This window comes from Eptesicus fuscus, chromosome 4 (genome assembly GCF_027574615.1).
Source record: "Eptesicus fuscus isolate TK198812 chromosome 4, DD_ASM_mEF_20220401, whole genome shotgun sequence".
Taxonomy (NCBI): domain Eukaryota; kingdom Metazoa; phylum Chordata; class Mammalia; order Chiroptera; family Vespertilionidae; genus Eptesicus; species Eptesicus fuscus.
In genome coordinates this window covers 103,184,204-103,205,593 of record NC_072476.1, presented here as the reverse complement: position 1 = coordinate 103,205,593, position 21,390 = coordinate 103,184,204, and positions in this window count along the sequence as shown.

Genomic DNA, 21,390 nt, shown 5'->3' with positions numbered 1-21,390 from the left:
TAGCCACATGAGGTTACTGAGTGCTTGAAGTGTGGCAAGTCCCACTGAGGAACCAAACTTTTAAATTTTGTTTTATTTTAATTATTTTAAATTTAAAAACTGATACATGGTTCAGTTATTGGATTACTTTTATGAATGTTTGAAACAACTGGGATATGTCAATTTACTTTTTCAGTAAATTCTATGAAGTCTGAATACAGAGTAAGTATTTGCTATGAAAATGTAGTGTCTGAATCAAGATTGTTATACAGGGTGTGGCAAAAGTAGGTTTACAGATATATGTGAAACACAATTTATTCTTGTATTGTTATTTATTAATTGTTGTATTATTTTCCAAACAAAAAAACTGTAAATCTACTTTTGCCCACCCTGCATTTATAAAATACACACTGGATTTTAGAAACAATACAAAAAAAAAAGAGAGAATGTAAAATATATGATTAATAATTCTTTTACATCAATAACATATTGAAATGCTAATATTTAGATATGGTGAGTTAAATTAAATATATTATTTTAATTTAATTTTACCTGTTTCTTTTAAAGTTTTGTAATGTGGCTGCTGGTAAATTTAAAATTAAATATGTGACTCATATTGTATTTCTATTAGAATAGGCAGTACGTGGTACAGTATTTTAAAACAACAACAACAACAAAAATGGAATAAAAGCTTAGGGGAGATCTGGAAGTAATTGAAGTGTGAAGTTACAGCTTCCTGGTGAAGCTGCCCAGATGACCATGTTTATAAGGTCTGGCCTCTCCTTTGCTCCTTCCCCATTATTAATATTAGCTAGCTAGTTGTGACAGTAACAAAATTACCACTTGTGTTCTGGGACTCAGTTTCTTCCTCTATTTTTTCAGAATCTTGGAATATCAGACACATCAATCCTATGAATTGTAACCAAAGAGCATGAAACTTGAAGACAAAAGATCTTAGTTTAGTCCCTTACTTTGACTGATTATAACTATATGACTTTGGGTAATTCAAAGTGTGAGCTTCAATTTCCTCTTCTGTAAAATAGCGCTAATGATAATCCGTGACTCCCAGGAGTACATAGTATATATGAAAATACTACCAACATGATCTGTAAAGGTTTAGGGTCAGAAATTTTTTCTTTTTGTGTATAATGTACTGAAGACAGAGGTAACTGTGGTGGAAAGAACAAAGGTTTGTTTCTAGATTTACCATAGGCCAAATTTCAGATTCTCTAAGTTTTGTTATCTCTAAAATGGTAATTAAAAAACACATTCTTTTCCTACCACTAAATTGTTTCAAGAATCAGATAAATTAACATACTTGATTATGTGATTTAGGTTTGAAAAATGACATATGAAATATAAATATAAATTGGTGGTATTATAAAGTCTACAAAGTTTTACAACAAAAAATCATTCACTGGATATTAAGAAATATTATTCAAAGGAAGACAATAAGCGATAATCCAGAGTCAGAAAAAGGACCTTAAAAACATAAATGATCTTGTCTATAGTCACGTAATGTTCTGACAGAACAGGAAGTAGAATTGAGCCCACAACCTGGACATGTATCCAGAATCGAACCTAGGACCCTTCAGTTCACAGGCCAACACTCTATCCACTGAGCCAAACCAGCTAGGGCAACCACAATATTTTTAAAAGGCATGTTGCCCTATATAGAGTGAATTCCCATTTATTTGTAGGTAACTGATATGTGCATATGTGTGTGTGTTTACATGTGCACACATATGTGTCTTTTTAGAAAGAAATGTTGAACTAAGAAGATAATATTAGGGATTTATAGTTAGAAATTCTCTACAAATGCTTTAATGCAGGCGTCCTCAAACTACGGCCCGCGGGCCACATGCGGGTGTTTTTGCCGTTTTGTTTTTTTACTTCAAACTAAGATATGTGCAGTGTGCATAGGAATTTATTCATAGTTTTTTTTTAAACTATAGTCCGGCCCTCCAACAGTCTGAGGGACAGTGAACTGGGCCCCTGTTTGAAAAGTTTGAGGACCCCTGCTTTAATGGCAACATAGATGGAAGCTCTTCATTGTTACAGATAGATCTCTCAGAAGTACTGTTAAGTAACAATGCCAATTATGATACAGTTTGCTACCATTTGTGAAAAATATACATATATGATTCATGTAAATTTGCATATGTCTAAATATCTCTGGAAATATCTAAAAATATTTTAAACCATACTACATGAAAGTTACTGTGGTATTTTACTGTTCATATGATAATTCAATTTTAATGATGAGGTTTATTTTTGAAAAAAAAAAAAAGAAAGTATGAAAAATTTAAAAAGTAAATATGTTTATGACTTTAGCACTCTTAATGAACCAGTGGCTAACATTTTAATTATAGAAAGTTACCAATTTAAATCTAAAAATATCAAGAAATGAAAATATGTATTTTAATTAATAAATTGAAACAACCTATTTCACAGTTACTTTAAATGATACTAAGAATATTGTCATTTTTAACTTCTGAGTAAATGTAATAAATTATAATATTTTTATAATAAGTAGTATGTACTTTAAATATTTTAACAAATTATATATAATTCAATTTATTACAGCTAAAATTATATTCAACAGTATATTAAAATATATTATTATAAATATAATGTTAATGGTGAGGGCCTGGGGTGGGGGAGGATGGGAGTGGGCTGGAAATGGTTAATGGGGGAAAAAGGAGAACCTATGTAATACTTTGAACAATAAAGATTAAAAAATATTAAATGCATTGATGGATTTAGCATAGTTAAACAATGATAATATTTCTAAGTTTTTTTATAGGTTTTAATTTTTTACAGATATATATCTTATTATTATTGCATTATTGCTTAAAAAACAGGCTATATATTTGTTTGAAAAAAGAGTAGTGCAATTCATCCAATTTCTTTTTTTGGTTCAGTTACATTTCTTTCAGATTTTAGGCAATAGAGACCTTGCTTTGTTTTGCATATTTAACTTAGATCAATATAAGAAGTTATGGCCATTTAATTTTTCCTTCGATTACTTAAATTTGTCCCTCCCCCCCCCTTTTTTTTTGGTCTCCTTTGCGTCGGAAAGAGAGACCTAATATACAATGAATATGTCATAACAAATAAATATTGAAATCAAACCAGAGAATAATCCTTTTAGATTCCTTAAAGTGATATCATATTAACCTATGCTAAATATTTACACATTTTGGAATGTGGGATTCTGTTTTTCAGTGTTTAGTGACTGTACTTTCAATGTTAGTGACAAGTGCCACTTGTCAAATGAATTCATTTCTAATAGTCAACAAATGGTGTTAATTTCAAGATTTCTAACATATATTCTTGAAACACTAGAGTGGTATCTTTTGTCAGAACAAAGTACTAGTTGACAATTCAAAGACATACCTTTTTCTGAATGGCGTATTGTTAAGAGGAAATACTTGTGAACAAAAGGTGGAAATAACTGAACTGGGAATCAGGTATCACAGGCCGAGAACAAGAATGGGGAGTAGACTCTATGGGCAAAGTCTCAGGGCTTTAATGACAGCTCAAAGGCAAGATGGGATTTCACCCACTTTCAAAACATGACTTTTGTGCTCTCCTTTAAAGCACCGGCTGCTTTTCTTTAGTTCAGATGATTGTAAATATTCGGCGCTGAAGCATATATATGAGCTTCCCCTTACTCAAGGGTGGCAGAAGTATCTGGATTTCACTGGACTTCATTCAGCAACTGGATCCTTCTCAAAGATTCACATTCACAAATGTATTTTATAAATTAGTTCTTTACAAGTATATCTACAAGTATAATTTTATTTTTCCTTATTGAAAATACCAGGATCATGAAATAAATATTATAGTTACATATAATTTAAAAAATAATGAATCTACCTCTAAAAAGCTAAGGCCAAGAATTACCCCCCGCCCCCCTCCTTGGCCTTTTGGCTAAGATCAAGTGAAGAAATACAAACACCTGTTAATATGGTAAAGCATGTAGATAATTCTAGCTTGTAATTTTGAAAGTACTCATAGGAATATGTTATGCTCCTCCTTTATAATAGTGCCCTGCCAGCAAACTCATCTGGAATCATTTAACTGATGTTAATAAGGGCAATCCAGCCTAGAGACCAGAAATGCCCTTGCAATACTACTAGTAGAAAAAAATTACTAGACATTTCAAAGAGATGTAGTATTATGACTGGTGTTTTTGTGAATGAAAGATAAATACCACATCATAAGGAAACAAATACCCAGGGGACTAATAAGATAAAAGAATGTGAAATAAGGCAAAATGCTATAACTTTAAAAGATATCTGAAAGACACAATCTGGGGGAATTATGCCTTTTAAATTCTTTCTTTTGTAGGGGTTAACTATTTTGTTGGCTTAAATCTAGTTGATTATAAAATTTTACTAGAGAAAATGAAAAAGGAAGTTAATATAATCAGAGGTGTCATCCTCAAAATATTTATGCAAAGTGCATTTTTGGGTTTTCTTTAAGGTAGATTAAAATGAGAGCAAGCACAACAAAATAACTCTCTGATAAGCTCAAAAAATCCCAGCCATTACTTTATCTGAGTAAATTCCTATTTTAGCTTCTTAACATTTTCCTTGGAGGGTGCTGGAGTGGAACGCACATACTGTGTAGCAATGATTTGGAAAGAGAAACCCATTTTCAGCACATAGGATTACAAACAAAACAAAACAAAACAAAAGGCTACTACTGGTATTTTAGGAAGACATGACTTTTGATACTATGTGTTTGTGAATTTTAGAGCAAAAAAGGAGGAACCTTTGAAATCTTAGAGTCATCAGCTGTGAGAAGTAGCCTTGGTAAACATTACTATGCCTCATTTTGATATGAAAAGTAAGTGAAGTCCAAGGGATTAAACAATTTTCTCATGGTCATGTAGCTAGTTAATGGCAGAGCTCGATTGTAATTTGGGCCTCTAACTGCCTCTGAAATCGGGGTTCCACCAATCTGCTTGTAGCTGCACCATCTCCCACGTGGTCTGTGGCCACAGTGTCATTTCTAGGATGTGTGTTTCAGACGTCAGGGGCCTGCCCTGCTGTCCCCGAGGGACACTCAGTGAGCTGGCACTGAGGCAGGAGGATGAGGATGATGGTCCGCCTGGCAGCCATCCTCCATTCATCCATCCGTTCACTGTGACACAGAGTTCTTCCTTTTTGCTTTGAGACTCATCTCTCTGGGGCCTGTGTGGCAAGCTTTCTGTCTTTGCCATGCAGGACCGTCTCCAGTGTGCATGTTAACTTGATTTCATCCAGTAGAAGGTTCCAGATATTTTTTGGAGTGGAGATGACAGGGTGAACATAGTTAAAATATGTCCTAGGACCCATATCTTCCAACTGTGCCCCAGATATTCTTATTTGCTGACAACCCATCCCAAACCATCCCCCACACAACTGTCAGGTTAATTACCTTAAACCACAGATTTCCCCAGTGTCATTCTTATCATTAAAAATGAGAGTTTACTCTCTGTATTTACAGAAATAATTCCTTAGTAATAATTCCTAAACATCCCACTAATCCCTTGGTAGGATGTTTAGGATTTTTCATGATCTTTCCCCCACGTTTTCAGTGTTAACTCTATTACTGTTATTATTTACACGCCAGGGTCATAAATTTAACTCATAACTTATGTGTGTAGACATGTAATTTATTAATTTTGTCAGAAATTAATCTGGTGTCCCTACTCAGTTCTACCTTCTAGGTAGCAGGGACCTCTGTCCCTGAGGTCCCCTCCTCACAAAGTAACTAGGCTCATGTAGAATTGTGTTCAAACCTTAGACCAATTGTAATTTAAACACAAGTATTTTACTTGTTCCATCTCTCTAGAATCAAATGCTCAGTCTCAGATGTTTTAATCTTCTATTGTTCCTTCCACGTCTTTTCTAAGGTGGTACATATTATTGCTGGGGGGGGGGGGGGGGCAGGGTTCGGATCTGTCAGAGGGGAAAGGCTCTCGGGCAGGTATCCCTTGCTACTTCGGTCTCTGCATCAGTGTTCCTTTCCCGTATGGTTGGTGCTTGTCCCACTCACCTTTGCTGCTCAAGTCAGCAGCTGATGTACTTCTTGGGACTCCCAGGCAGGGCCAGTCACATCCCATCTTCTGAAGGTTCCAGTGACCTCTTCAGGCCCTTTCTGCATGACGTACATTGCTGCCGTTAATTCAGAGCCTTTTCTGCAGATTCAGCTCTCTGCAGATTCAGCTCTTGGCGATCCATCTATGCTCTGTGGAAAGAGAGCTGAGGCCAACCACACTTCAGAATCTCCCTCTGCCTGACCATTATGCATCATTTGCTTCAAAATTTGGCCTTCCCTTCTGCTGTGGGGTTCCCTGTGCAGAGTCCAAAATTGGGAGGGTGGGGACGAGACCTGCCTGAGCTTCTCTCCCAGCTGACTCCCTTAGCTAACACATCTTGTCTTTCCAGGGTGAACGTGGGCCATGTCTCATCTACTGCTCCATCTCTCCTACTACTCTCTCTCTTTTCATGCTCTATATTTGTGCCCAAAGGGACTAGCCTTCCTGGTCTTCTAGCTTGTATGCTTTTGTTGTCAGCCACTGGGGGGCATGCTTCACGTTCTAGCCACTCTGCGCTGTGGGCAGGCTTTATGAACGGAGTCTTCAAGTTTGGTCCTAACGTGAACCAAGAGGAAATGGGACTGCCTTTTTATATACATGGTTATCTCTCATTTCAAGATGAACATGTTTCAAAGGAAATTAATAACTTTTCCCTTCTCAAACTTGATTTTTCTCCTGTGTGCCCTATTTATGTTAATGGCAGTATAATTCCACCTTATAAGAAGTCTTTCGTTCCTTATTGTTCTCCAAACTATCTACTAAATTAGCCTTTAGTTTCACCTAGCTCTTTAAAAATTTTTTCATCTTTTCAATTTCCTTTATTCTGCCCTATCCTATTTCTGTACCCCAATGCTGTTTTCCCTGAATGTTTATCTTAGTTTCTTTTTCTTATTTTTATCCTAGTTTCTTTTTAAAAAATATTATATTTCTATTGATTTCATAGAGGAAGGGAGAGGGAGAGAGAGAGATAGAAACATTGATGATGAGAGAGACACATCGATTGGTTACCTCCTGCAGGTGCCCCGACCAGGGCCAGGGATCGAGTCTGCAACTGAGGTACATGCTCTTGACCGGAATCAAACTCGGGACCCTTCAGTCCACAGGCTGACATTCAATCCACTGAGCCAAACTGGTCAGGGCTATCCTAGTTTCTTAACTAATTTTTCTACCTTCAGAATTTCTATCGCAAAACTATCATCCACATGGCCACATTGTCAGAATTATAAAATACAAATCTCAAAAGTCCCATCCTCCCAAATTTTGGTTCTCCATGGCCCAGGCATAAGTCCATTTATTGCAAACATTTATTCTCCTCTATTGCACCTACCTTTCCAATAGCTGTCAAGTCTGTTACTTCTCTCTCCACCCCATAACCACTGTTATCCTATCATCATCTCTTGCTCAGATTACAATACAGCCTCCTATCTGGTCTCTCTGCTTTCTTCTTTCTCATCTCTAGTCCATTCTCCAAACAGCAGCCATAATCACCCTTTACTTATTTATATTTCCTCCTTTACTTATTCAACTTTCCTCAAAAAGTTGTCAAACCTGAGAGAATGTAGGAATAGGAGGTGACATTTAAGCAAGTTCTTGAAGAATGGGGAAGAATCCCCCTTATGAAGGCGAGAGAAGAGAATTCGAGATGGAGGGGAAAGTATGTACAAAGAGCAGGAAGTCTATCAGAAGAAAAGGCAAGAGGAACTGTAGGAAGTGGGGCTAGAGAGGTTGGTTGGGACCAAATGGGATGGATCCTGGGCACTTTTGGTGTTCAACTTACTAATGGAGTATCCAGAACACATGTTTGTTTGTAAACGCTTGTGATAAATCCACTCTGTATGTCCTTGAGTAAACTGTGGTCAATTTGTTCCTTCTATGAAGTCATTATTATTGATAGTAATAGCAGCAACACCTGAATTTTATAAGTAGTGAGTAATTATGATTAAAGTCAATAGTGTTAAGGTTACAAAGTTATCTATGAAGAAAAGAGGACATGACCCTCTCTGATTGGTAGTAGTATTATATGCTAATTGCTTAGAAATAACTCCCCTCCCCCTGTTTTATAACATCTATGAGAAACAGTGGTTTCTCAAGAATCTCTACAATCTCTATTAACCTCTGTTCTTCACAAGGCATAACTAGCTCTCTGGAGAGGCTGTCTTCTCTTTTTGACATCCATTACGTTACCCTTTATTCATCTACTACATCTGCTACCTTGGATATTAATCTTGATTACCCAGTGTGTATAGTAATATTAAATTATCTATACTAATAAAAGGGTAATATGCTAATTAGACTGGGAGACCTTCCAGGAGACCTTCCAGATATTCTTCTGGACAAAGCCATGGTGGCGGGACCGAGGTAGAGGTGGTTAGGGGCCAAGAGGGGAGGGCAGTTGTGGGTGATCAGGCCAGGATGGGACAGCAGTTGTGGGTGATCAGGCCATTGGGGGGGGGGGTGTTGGGGGTGATCAGGCCAGTGGGGGGGGACAGTTGGGGACAAGCAGGCCAGCAGGGGGGGCAGTTGGGAGCAAGCAGGCTTGCAGGGAGGGCAGTTGGGAGTGATCAGTCTGGTGGGGGGGGGCAGTTGGGGGCAAGCAGGCTGGCAGGCAGAGTGGTTAGAGGCAATCAGGCAGGCAGTCAGCAGTCCCGGATTGCGAGAGGGAGCCAGCAGTCCCGGATTGCGAGAGGGATGTCCGACAGCCAGTTTAGGCCCGATCCCACACAGCAGTCAGATATCCCCCAAGGGGTCCCAGATTAGAGAGGGTGCAGGTCGAGCTGAGGGAGGCCCCCCCCCCCCACACCCGTGCACTAGTTTCTTATAAAGGAATTAAAATGTGTTGTATTAAAGTGGAAGTGGATAGTTCCAGGCCTAGTGAGATTGTAGATTTTTAAAAACTCACTGGTTTTGTTGACGTCTGTTCTTCTCTTCTCATAACTTACCTGGTTAAACAAGTGATCCTAAAGGTTATTCAGTGCTTTTCTTCTTGAAAAGTTCCTAGAGGCTTCGTACTTGTACCCAAGCATATGTGACATGGAAGAAGAAATGAATGAACAGCAGAAGTTACACAGCAGTGGCTGACATGGCCATGTTCGAAGTCCATCCCTGCTGGAGTTCTTCTCCATCGTTTGGGGTTGAAAAGCCCCTCAGAGGAAGGGAAAGTGAAGATTCTTTTGGGTGGAGCGCTAGTCTGCTTTTTTTTTTTTTTTTTCAATAATATGCAAAGTCCTTCAGGAAATATTAGGCCTTGAAGCAGGTGCCACAGGAACTATTTCTTGCGCATTTCCCCTCAGTAGAGCATCTTCTATTAAGTCTTCTTAAAAAGTCACAACAAAACTACTACAGGACAGCTTGAGTGGTGGAAAGAGCAAAGCATAAAGATGCAGGCTGCTCATGTCACAGAAACTGGCCCTTTCCCTCTTTAAACACAGACTCAGTCAAGCAATTAATGCGAAAGGAGGGTTGAAAACAAAAAGTGGCTTTAAAGTGGAAATAGCGTTTGGTGGACTCAGTTCATTTTCTCTACCTTGTGGATAACAAATGCTAGTTGTTTTTTTTTGTTGTTGTTGTTTTTAATAGGCAGTAGTTAATTTTGGAATTTTACTGAACTTTTGTTCCTTACTTAAATAACATCAAGAATTCCACAAATTCATAATCTTACCTCTTCCACTTCTGTGCACTTTCATTGCCCCCCTCCTTTTCTTCTTAAGATGCGCAAGTTTTACTATAAGAATTTTTGTCATTTGCTGTTAGTATTTTGGGACTTGCATTTTTAATGATTGATTGACTCTTTGTTAGGTGGCTTGGGGCAGTGGCAATGTTTTAGTCCAGATGTATTTATTAGTTTTATCTATCTCTGGTTTTTCAAAGAACTCAGGATACAAAGAATCTAAACACACCACTCCTTCAACGCAACACACAGTAGCAACAGAAGCAGGAAAGTGAAAGAAAAGAGAGGAACTTTTCTCTCTCATCATAGTTCACTGTTCATTATTTTAATATGATTATTTAATTTTGTGGAAAGTTTAAAAACAAAACATGTCTGGAGAATGATAGAAAAAGTTGTGTAATATTTTTTCTTTTTAGAAAGAACAGTAGGTAGCAGGTACTTTAGCTGGAAATGTTGACTTACATAGAATAAATTTAGTAAACTCATAGCTTTGCTTCCTTTGAAAAACTTTTAATATACATATTTTTACTTTTAAGGAAACTTTGGAGCAGTATATCAGTGATAGAACCTAATAAAATCTTACCTTCAGGCAAGCCCCTTGTATATAAAACCAGAAACCATAGTGCCAGAGCTTTCTAATAGTACCATCCATTTTGTTAGCATTTTTCCAATTTATCTTGCGTTACTAACTCTCAGCGTACTATGCCTATTGTAAATATTTAAGCATTACTGTTGACATAAAGATAATACTGACAAATTGAGTTAACATTTCTGTTGAGGATTACCGACCATGTGTAGCCCAGAACAACTTTAACACCCGCACCAAACCCTATACTCAGGCCAAATTGTGTTTAGTCTACAATACAGCGCTGCTCCTCAAATGAATTTTTAGCTTTGATTTACACAAAACATGAAACAACCTTTCTTGCATCAATTAATTGTTTGACTTTCCTAATACATTTCCATTTTAACTAGATTATGTCTATATCAAAGGAGAAGGGACGTGTGCAAGATGTCAGTGTCTTGGGCGCACAGACCCACCCATCCTGGTGTATCGTAACTTTGTGTGATCGGAATACAAGGGAATCTGTTCTGTTTCTTTGCAGACTCACCTGACTGCTCTCCCCGGATGTACCTCCAGTTAAGTCCATGCTTCACAGTGTGGCCAGCTTTAATAGGATTCAGCTGGCGACAGTATCTTAGGCAAAAAGAAATAACTTGGGGAATTTTATCTTGTGGAAGAGTGGCAGATCTATCAACAAAATATTGCCATGTGAAGTGAGAAAGACTAGCCAAAGGTGAAATCCCACTCATATAGAATGATATATTTCTGATAACCTATTGGAAAATTTATTTCTCCTATTGCACAGTTAACCAGAAAAGGGCCATTTCGAGGTTTTGCTGATAGCATATCAATCTTAGCACCATATTTATAAGACAGCTATCACTCTAAATACATTTAGAGGGAAAGTTTTATAAAGAGAAGTGCAATAGCACTCTCACAGTTGCTGAATTGTGGAGGCATTTTGGAATCTTGGTCTTTTCAGACTACAATGTTAATGAATTAGCATGGACAGTTTTCTTTCCTGTTTTGATTAAATTCAGCTCCCATAGAAAAGCTTACTACTACCAGATTGATGGAGTTCAAAACACACATTAATTTGAGTGATTTCCTTTTTCTTAATTCACTGTCTCATTTGAGAAAGCGGTAACAAAAGCATGGTGACATCAGGAAAGCAAAGTTATAATTTGGTTAAATTGCATCTTTCTTAATTGCTTTGCAATTTAATTTCCATCATTGCTTTAGTCCAGAGCCCTGGGACTCCGTTTACAATTATGAGTTACTCTAAGAAGAAGAGAAGCTACATTCTCCAGTTTATTCTTATAAAATAATTTCTACATAGACTAGTTTATATTTATTTCTTAGAAATTTTCCAAATAGCTATTTAACCCTTTTGTTTTTGTTCTCTTTTTATTTCTATACTAGAGGCCCAGTGCACAAAATTCGTGCATGGGGAGGGGGGGTCCCCTCAGCCAAGCCTGCAGCCTCTCCAATCTGGGACCCCTCGGGGGATGTCCGACTGCCGGTTTAGGCCCTATCCCTGGGATCAGGCCTAAACTGGCAGACGGACATCCCTCTCACAATCCTGGACCACTGGCTCCTAATCGCTCACCTGCCTGCCTGCCTGGTTGCCCCTAACTGCCCCCCCCTGCCAGCCTGGTCACCCCCAACTGCCCCCCCTGCTGGCCTGGTCGCCCCTAACTTCACCCTCCCCCCCACTGGCCTGGTTGCCCCACGCAGCCTGCTGTTCAGTCGTTTGGTCATCCCTCACTAACTCCCCTCTGGCCTGGTCGCCCCTAACTTCACCCCCCCTCTGGCCTGGTCGCCCCTAACTTCACCCCCCCACTCTCTGGCCTGGTCGCCCCTAACTTCACCCCCCCTGCCCCACTGGCCTGGCTGCCCCTAACTGCACCCCCCCCCCACTGGCCTGGTTGCCCCATGCAGCCTGCTTGTTCAGTCATTTGGTCATCCCTCACTAACCCCCCTGCTGGCCTGGTCGCCCCATGCAGCCTGCTTGTTCAGTTGTTTGGTTGTCCCTCACTAACCCCCCTGCCGGCCTGGTTGTAGACAGCCATCCTGTGAGGCCGTGACAGTCAATTTGCATATTACCTCTTTATTATATAGGATATTATAAGATGTTTTTCTCAAAAGCCTATCTTTAGACCTGCCACATGTTGCAACTATTTTTTTTTTCTTAGAAAAGGGTCATTATTACAGAATAAAAATTTTAAGCTCTTGGTCCAAGGGTTTTATTTTCTCAGATAGAATGTCCCCTATTTGTGACAAAGTGGTCAGAATCAAAATGTACTGAAAAGATGAATATGAGCAAGAGCCCACATTTTGAAGCATCTGACTAATGAAGCCATTGGGGGAGCAATTTTCTATTGAGATGCTCTTCAAAAACAGAAACTCAAGTTGGGAGAAACTCCAGAAATGTGATAGAGGTGTGTGAGGTCTAAGATGCCTGAGGTCCTAGTTTCATTAGGTCCTTGGAGAAATCTATAGCCTTCTGTTGGGGAGCAAATGGCTTTGTTGAGACTCATCAGGCCTTGGGACATCAAATAGCTCTTACAAAACAACAGCGTTTTGAAGAAGCAGAAACAGATGGATTGAATTTCCTTTGAAACACAATAGGGTTTAAAAATGATGGGGAAGAAACAGAATGGCAAATCCTCAACGTTTGTGAAAGGGTTTGAAACATTTCTAGCCTCAGAGTCTATCTTGTTCACTTATCAGCGCACATTGACAGGGGGTCCTGCAGAACCCAAACTGTTGGTGAAAGTGCATCCTTGAATCAGTGATTCAGGTCCCATCCTGGGGCTGACCAGCCCATTGACATGACGTTCCAAAGACATTGCGCTCCAGTTTTTCAAAGTAAACCATGAATGGATTTAGTGGAGTTTTTAGGGCTTTAGTGTAAGAACAAAATGTGTTAATGGCTGGCATTTCCTTTTTTGGTTTGAATTAGAAAGGACCCAAATAACTTTCAATGCCCTGAGTAATTGGAATATTAATGACAAAGCAGGGAGGCATCTCATATGGTGTTTTCAACACCATCATAAATAAGAAATGCTTTAAATGCAAATAAAACAAGTTCTGGGAGAGAAAAATTTAATAAGTAAATTCTGATGATTTAGGTGTTTTATAAATGTCAGTGTCATGATATAAGTTTAACTAAGATGAGCTGGGCTATAATATATGATGCCTTGTATCTAGGTGAGGCAGTGATACCAGCAGCTAAAATTTACTGAGTTCTTATTAGTTGCTATATCTTTTTATATGCATTATGCCAACTCATTCTCTTGATAACCTTGCGAAGCCATTACTATTATTATCACCATTTTACAGATGAAAATATTACAGACTGATAAATCTCAGAGGGAAGGGGGGATGGGAAGAGATTAACCGAAGAATTTATATGCATATATGCATAACCCATGGACACAGACAATAGAGTGGGGAAGGCCTGAGGAGAGGGCAGGTGCAGGGTGGAGGGGGGCCAGTGGGGGAGAAAAGAGGGAACATCTGTGATACTTTCAACAATAAAGATAATTAAAAAAAAGTTAAATGTGCTTAAGGCTACACATTTTGGTCAGCCAATCCTGGAACTCAAGGCAATGGTTTTTAACATTTTGCTGCGGAGAAGAGTTGAGTGCAATATATACAACAAAAATATTATAGTTATTAATTCAAAGGTGAAAGCAGTAGAGGTGAAGAATAATGCACATCTGGAAGGAAACATTTACAGTAATGAGTAAAATAAAGGAGTGAAAGATGGAGTCAAGATTTCAAGGTGAATGACTGTGGGGAATGTGGTGCTTTGACCGCAGTGATGATGATAGGGTGAATTGATTCAAAGGTGGAAGAGAGATGATGCTGATGATGCAGTCTGCTTTCGCTGTTTTTATTTATTTTTTTATTTTAAGATTTATAAATTAGACTTTGAGGCATCTGCAAGACAGAAAGAGAAAAAGTGGTTCCAGTTTAGGAGAGATGGAGGGCCCGGGGCTTCAGAAGGTAATGGAAAATGTGGAATAGATGAGATCTCAGAGGGAGAGGGACCATGAAGAGGGAAGAGTCAGCGACTAAAACTTGAACCTCAGGAATGCTGAAAGTGTAATATTGTTGTAGAAGACTGAAGAAACCCAAGCAACGCTTAGAGAAATGGAGTTTCACAGCTTTATTACGCCAGCGGTCTCAGAGGCGTAGCCTCCAGAGTCTGAGCAAACCAATATGGTGGAAGCCCTTCTTTATACCTCTTTGGTTTCTTTGTCCCCCAAATATGGATAGGGACTTCTGGACCTTTCGTGGGCTTTGCAAAAAGCCCCATGAGTTGGGATGGGAGTATTGAGATCATATCTAAGGGCCTGGCCTGGCGCCAGTGCTGATAACCCCCTCCAGGAGTTCATGGTTTATGGCCTCTATAAAATGTGAGCATTTAGGTAACAGGTGTTGCAAGACCAGATTAAGGAAGAAAGGGGCAGTGACTTAATTATAGGTTATCAAGAATGTACATTAGGTTACTGCACAGATTCAGATTGCTAGGGCCCCCCCACCCCCAACATCAGGGTTACATTGGAATTAGCCTTTTAACCTTCTCAATATCTTCTATTTTGTCCTAGAATATTTCTCTGATGATTCAATATGGAGAAATACATGGTAGAGGAGGGATTTTAAGAGTTGCTTCATTGTTTGTAGGTGATCTTCTGTTTGAATAGAGACATGTTTGCTGTTGAAATTTTTGTTTAATACCTTGGCTTTTAACAATAATTGATGCTATTATAACAGCCTCTTCCATACAATATTGTTTTATATTTGTTGGTATGGCTATGTTACTCTCTGTTCCTTTGTTTTAAGAGCTGAAGGAACATTTCCTACTCTTTGTCATCCATCTTTAGAGTTTATGGAGAAAGTGAAATGCGACGGGATCATGTTTGAACCATGATTATAGCTTCAGTTTTTCATTACTAACCCTTCAATGTTTTCCTTATTGTCTGATGTAAAACAGAAAAACCACACTACATTCTCTCTAACAGAATGATGCATTTCAGAAACTTTTCTAAAATGGAGCAATAGTGGGTCAAATGAACATTTTGGTTAATTCTTTCTAAGCAGAAAATATGCCAGTAATTTACACAGAGCAGAAGTATGGGTTAGGAGGAAAATCAGTAAATTTGAGCCGAGACCAAAGATATCTGGGTTAACAATTACGTAACCCACAAACATTTACCAAATAGCATTTGTCCCTCAATACTGCTACAATGAATGCGCTGTCTCCATTTGCTTTTTAGTTTCTGCAATCTTCTGTGTTTGTTTCTTTCTTTTTGTGCCCACTATTTCAGCCTTTTGCTGGGGCTATTATAATTTTATACCTGGTTTTCCTCCCTTTTCATTCAGTGTCCTTTAATTCACTGATTTATTGCTCCAGCAATACTTTTAAAATTGAGAGCTGATCATTTTGCTCTCCTGTTTAAAGATCGATTATTTCTTATAAAATTATACACAAATTAATCAGTATGGCATACAATATCCTCTATTAACCGGTTTCAACTCACTCCCCAGTCTCATCTTTCTACTACTCTTCCTCATTCTTGCCCAGCTCTCCAAAAATGAGCAATTTTCAGCCTCTGGACTATTGATTATTGCAGAGCCAGCCTTCAGCACTTCTTCACACACGAGTTGGTTCTACGTGGGAGGAACATGTATGAGAAGACTTGTTGGAGATTTTTAGCTTAGAGAAAGTATATTTACTCAGTAGAATATGAGATCCCTGAGAGCAGGAGTAATATCTTCTACATCTCAACCTTTCCAGTTTCTGGCACAGTTTTGGGCACATAGTAGATGCTTATGAAGTAATGGTTGGCCTGAGATTTTTTTTAACTAGTTCTAAGTCCCCAGAATCGGTATGGCAGCATAACAAAAGAACAAGGACAGTGAAGGACAGAGGCTAAGATTGTCCTGATGGTTCAGAAAGGTCTTAAGAGGCTACTCTTTTAACAGGATTCAATTCTGTCTTTGATTTAAGGCCACATACAGAATCAGTTAGGATCCCAGCAGAAAACAGATGTCACAGTTAAAATGGTTTAATAGGAAGAATTTAATAAGGGGACTATGAAAAGAGGGGTAGACAAGGTTAAGGAAACCAACAAGGGATGGTGACATACCCCAAACCAGTTATAGCAGGAAGCTGTTGTTACCCTTTGAATGTAGTAGAAGAAAGGATATATTCCACAATGGAACTTGCCAGCATAACCTTTTGTCAGTGACCACTAGGAACTCTTCCACCAACACTTTATTGCCCTTAATCATTTCAAAGAAAACATTTAAAAAAGTCATACTTTTGAGTGATTATAGTGGCAGCTTCTTCCCCCCCTTTCAGAAATGTCATTATACAACAAAAGGCCTGCAAAAATATTAAGGAAAAACATTCATTGGCCTGCAGAAAAGTTTCTATGATCTTTTAAATTTTCATTAAATCTCCTAACTCCACTTGAATAGCTCCTAAGACATGCCAAGTCTTCTGAGCTCTTCTGGAGATTACCAGTTTAAGGAACTGCAGCCATACAGAAGTTTCTCTAAAAGGCTAACACAAGATAATGGAGAGGCAGAGGTTAATGGGTTGACTTTCAAGATTGACTTCTTTTAAGCTTCTGATCTCTGGGCTGAAAAACTGGAAGATGGTGTTTATTTGACTTGTCTGTACTGTGAGGTCAGTAAAGCACCCCAAATACCATCTTGTTTTTATTTATGAATTCCATTTCCTAAAAGCAACAAGACGCTCATTCCCTACCATGCGTTGTTAGGATATGACTGAACAGTTCAAGTGGCTAATTTGAGTTGGTTTGGAGCTTAGTGACTCATAACACTCATACCATTCATCAATTGAAGCAGGACTGTCTGCTTGTAATTTGGCAAGCAGCATTTTTTGTCTTGCAGAAGCACTCAGAAGAATTCTTCCGTCAGGAGTGAAGGATGAAGAAAAGTGTTCAATGAAATCAGCAAGACAAGATACTTGCCCTGATTAGACAGTGGCCTCAAACTTGCTACTGGGTGCATTTTCTATGGTGATGGTCATTATTACATGTAGAGAATGGATGAAGAATTACCATGTCTCAATCGCTAGCTGTTCAATGAATAATGGCACCTATGCTGGGAGAATACATAGTTGGTGATTTCCAAATAATATTGAGTTTCTGTGGGAGAAACCAAATCCAAGCCAGGGATGAAATTAATTGTAATTCTGTTTTCGTACCCAAGAATAAACTTTCTTAAACAATATGATAGGTCATCATTTCTTTTGTAGTATAAATCAGGTCACATCATTCACCTGCTGACTTGTACCCTCACTTCCTATTGCAGTTCACATAAAATCTACGTTCTTTTTGTGGTCAACAAAGCGCTGATTGAGTTGGCTTTCCTATTTCTTCAGTGCTGTCTTTTCCCTTCTCCCTGTGCTTACAACCCTGGTCACACTGGCTCCCTTCCTTCTTGAGCTGGCTAAGGTCCCTCTCATTTTTAATTTTACTTTGTTTTATTTTATTGACTTCAGAGAGGAAGGGAGAGAAAGAGAGAGATAGAAACATTAGTGATGAGAGAGAATCTTTGATTGGCTGCCTCCTGCATGCCCCACACTGGGGATAAAGCCTACAACTTGGGCATGTACCCTGGCCAGGAATCAGACCGTAACCTCCTGGTTCATAGATTGACACTCAATCACTGAGCCACGTTGGTGGGGCAGGTCCCTCTCATTTTAACACCTTCTCCTTTGCAAGTGTGCATCACTCCCTATACCTGGAATCCTCAGGTCTTCATGGATCTGACTCCTTTTTTTCATTTAATTCTTAGTTCAAAGACCATCATCTCAAAGTAACTCCCTAACCATCTAATTTGACACTATCTAAAATTCCCTTACTGATTTGTGTTCTTGTTTATTGACCTCTTTCCGCTGGAGGGTCAGCTATGGAGAGCAGGAAGCTTATTGAACTTGCTCACTGCTATATTCCTGGTATCTAGAAGAATGGCTGGTATGAAGTCAGTGTTTAATAAGTAGTTTAGTTATTGATTGAATGCTTGAAAGAATAGATATCTCCCAGGGATTTAGCAAGCATGCAAAAATACTATTTTCTCTACTGACAATAAAAAAAAGAAAATCACAATAATCCCTAACCAATGCACACAAAAAATAGAATACTCAGGAAGTTGGGTTTTATTTTAAATTTGTAGTTTACTTAGAGTTGATTTTTAAAAAATCCTATTTTTTTGTAGGGTAACTTTATTTTAGCCATGGTTCTACTAAATTCTTAGGTATATCAACGAAGTTCATTTAATTAAAATAGAAAACGTATTTCTAAATATGTCCTAGTACCACTGAAATTAGTTGATTTTATGAAATTAGTGTTTTTCAAATATATATTATCCTTCTAAATTGACATTAAGTGGCAATACTTTTGAAACATTCTTTACACAGTCATTTTATTTATATTTTCAGTGAATCTGACTGGCATAATATAATTGTACTTTCAGCATTTGTATCAACTTATATAAATGATTCTAAATTTGCATTAGATTTGCATGCCAATTAAGTTTTGGGTGATCATAGTAGTTTTTCACAGGAGGCTGATGATGCAAAATGCATCCTCAAGACCTATGTTAAAGTTGTCATGAAGAGTTAATTGAATTCTAAACAAAAGAAGAAAAGTTGGGCTAAATTCTCTCAATAATACTAGCTCTGCAAATATTATCATTGCTTGAAAAGAGTGAAAAAGTGATTCATTTATTGACATGCCAATATTCTGAGCATTCCATAATAGATAAAGGTCAGGTTTAAAAGAATATCGTTGTGTTTTATTTTAGGAGCAATCTACAATGAAGTGAGGTGGAGAGGAGCATGGACTTTATGTCAGACAAATATAGATTTGAGTTCTGGCTTTCCCATTTTCTGGCTACGAAGCTGTAGGAAACTGATTTTGCCTCATCGAATCTCAGGTTTTTTTTTAATATATCAAAGGAGGATAATAATATTCATTTCACAATGTAGTTATGAGACTTAAATAAGAATATATGTAAAGCTCTTAGCACAGAGTCCAACAGATAATAGGTACAAAATAATTGGAGGCTATGATTATTAGGTTGAAACCCCCCTTTTTTCCCCAATGGTCATTTTATACCTTTTATTAACTCATTTATTTTTAATTTTCAATTACAGTTTACATTCAATATATTTTTTGGTATTAGTTTCAGGGGTGCAGCATTAGGCTGAAAAATTCTGAAGTCATGTTTTAAATAGCCACTCTTATGAAATGTGAAACTTAGATTGAGTGAAGTTTGCAGTCTGTATGTATTTATAGGAAAGTTCAAATGGAGCCCCTCTTGAATTGCCCTTATCTGTTTCAGGTTGTTTGTTAATGCAGCCACTTTTTGTCATTGTTGTTAATGTAGCTCCAAGTTAATTAATTCATAGTCATTTATGTTAGTTCTGTATAAACGTTCAGAATGGAAATAAGAAACACTTTTCTCTCTAGAGTTTGGGAGTCTGTTAATTACACTTATTGGTTAAACAATTTATTTTTATAGCGTGGTCACTATAATAATATATGTTATTTGGATTTTGAAGTTTACTCTATTGCATTCATTCAACAAGCAATCTTAAGGATGTTTTCTTGTTCAAAATGCATTTGTGAGTACAACATAAATAAGCCATGCATGCTTATACATGGTAAGAGAGATAAGACTTATTCAAGAGTAAATATATATGTTAAAAAATAAGATACAACCACTGAAAAAAATGTGATTGGTTCAGAATGCTATTTGCATTCAGAAAAAGAAAGATGACATATCTGTGGAAATTTAAAAAATATTTTTATTGATTTTAGAGAGGAATGGAGAAGGAGAGAGGGATAGAAAAATCAATGATGAGAGAGAGAGAATCATTGATCGGCTGCCTCCTGCATGGCTCCTACGGGGAATCAAGCCCACAACCTGGGCATGTGCTCAGACTGGTAATTGAGCCCTGACTTCCTGGTTCATAGGTTGACACTCAACCACTGAGCCACACCTGCTTGCTGTCTGCAGAAATTTTAATAGAAGATATGCTATTGAGCGGAGGGATGTGGAGTAGGGCGCCCAGGAGGAAAGGGTAACATAAATAAAAATGGAGTAGAGATCAGCACCGTGAAACATAGTCTCAATAGACTGAGGGGAATCCTGAGGGATAACTCAGAGGTCCCTGAAGTAAAGACATGCAACCTGTACTTTTTAATAGTGTGTGTTCATCCTATTCTAAATCAGGATGCGATCGATCCTAGTAGCAATGTGGAGGATAGGACATGATTGAGAAAATTCAGGCAGAACGAGCCATTGAGAGACAATTGTAACAGACCATGCATGATGCAGGAAGGCCCTAAACTAAATGTGGGGCAGTGGACCTGGAAAAGAAGGGAAATAATCAGGGAGTTGGTACTGATTGAATAAATGGGTGAAGAAATGGAAGGGCATAGAAGAGCTGAGGAGTCAAATTTCTACATAAGGAAAACTGATCTACAATTACTAGTAATAAGGAAACCAAAATATGAGTTTATTGAGAGCATATATTATAAAATGAATCAAAGTGTTAGACAAATAATCTTTAGTGTAAGCAATGACTAAATTTTTTTTTTTTTTAAATTTTTTCTTTATTGATTGAGGTATTACATATGTGTCCTTATCGCGCCATTCCCCCCACCCCCCACTCATGCCCTCATCCCCTTGTTGTCTGTGTCCATTGGTTAGGCTTATATGCATGCATACAAGTACTTTGGTTGATCTCTCCCACTTACCCCCACACTCCCCTACCTTCCCTCGGAGGTTTGACAGTCTGATCTATGCTTCTTTGTCTCTGGATCTATTTTTGTTCATCAGTTTATGTTGTTCATTATAGTCCAGAAATGAGTGAGATCATGTGAAATTTATCTTTCTCTGACTGGCTTATTTCACTTAGCATAATGTCTCTCCAGTTCCATCCATGCTGTTGCAAATGGTAAGAATTCCTTCTTTTTAACCACAGCATAGTATTCCATTGTGTACATGTACCACAGTTTTTTAATCCACTCA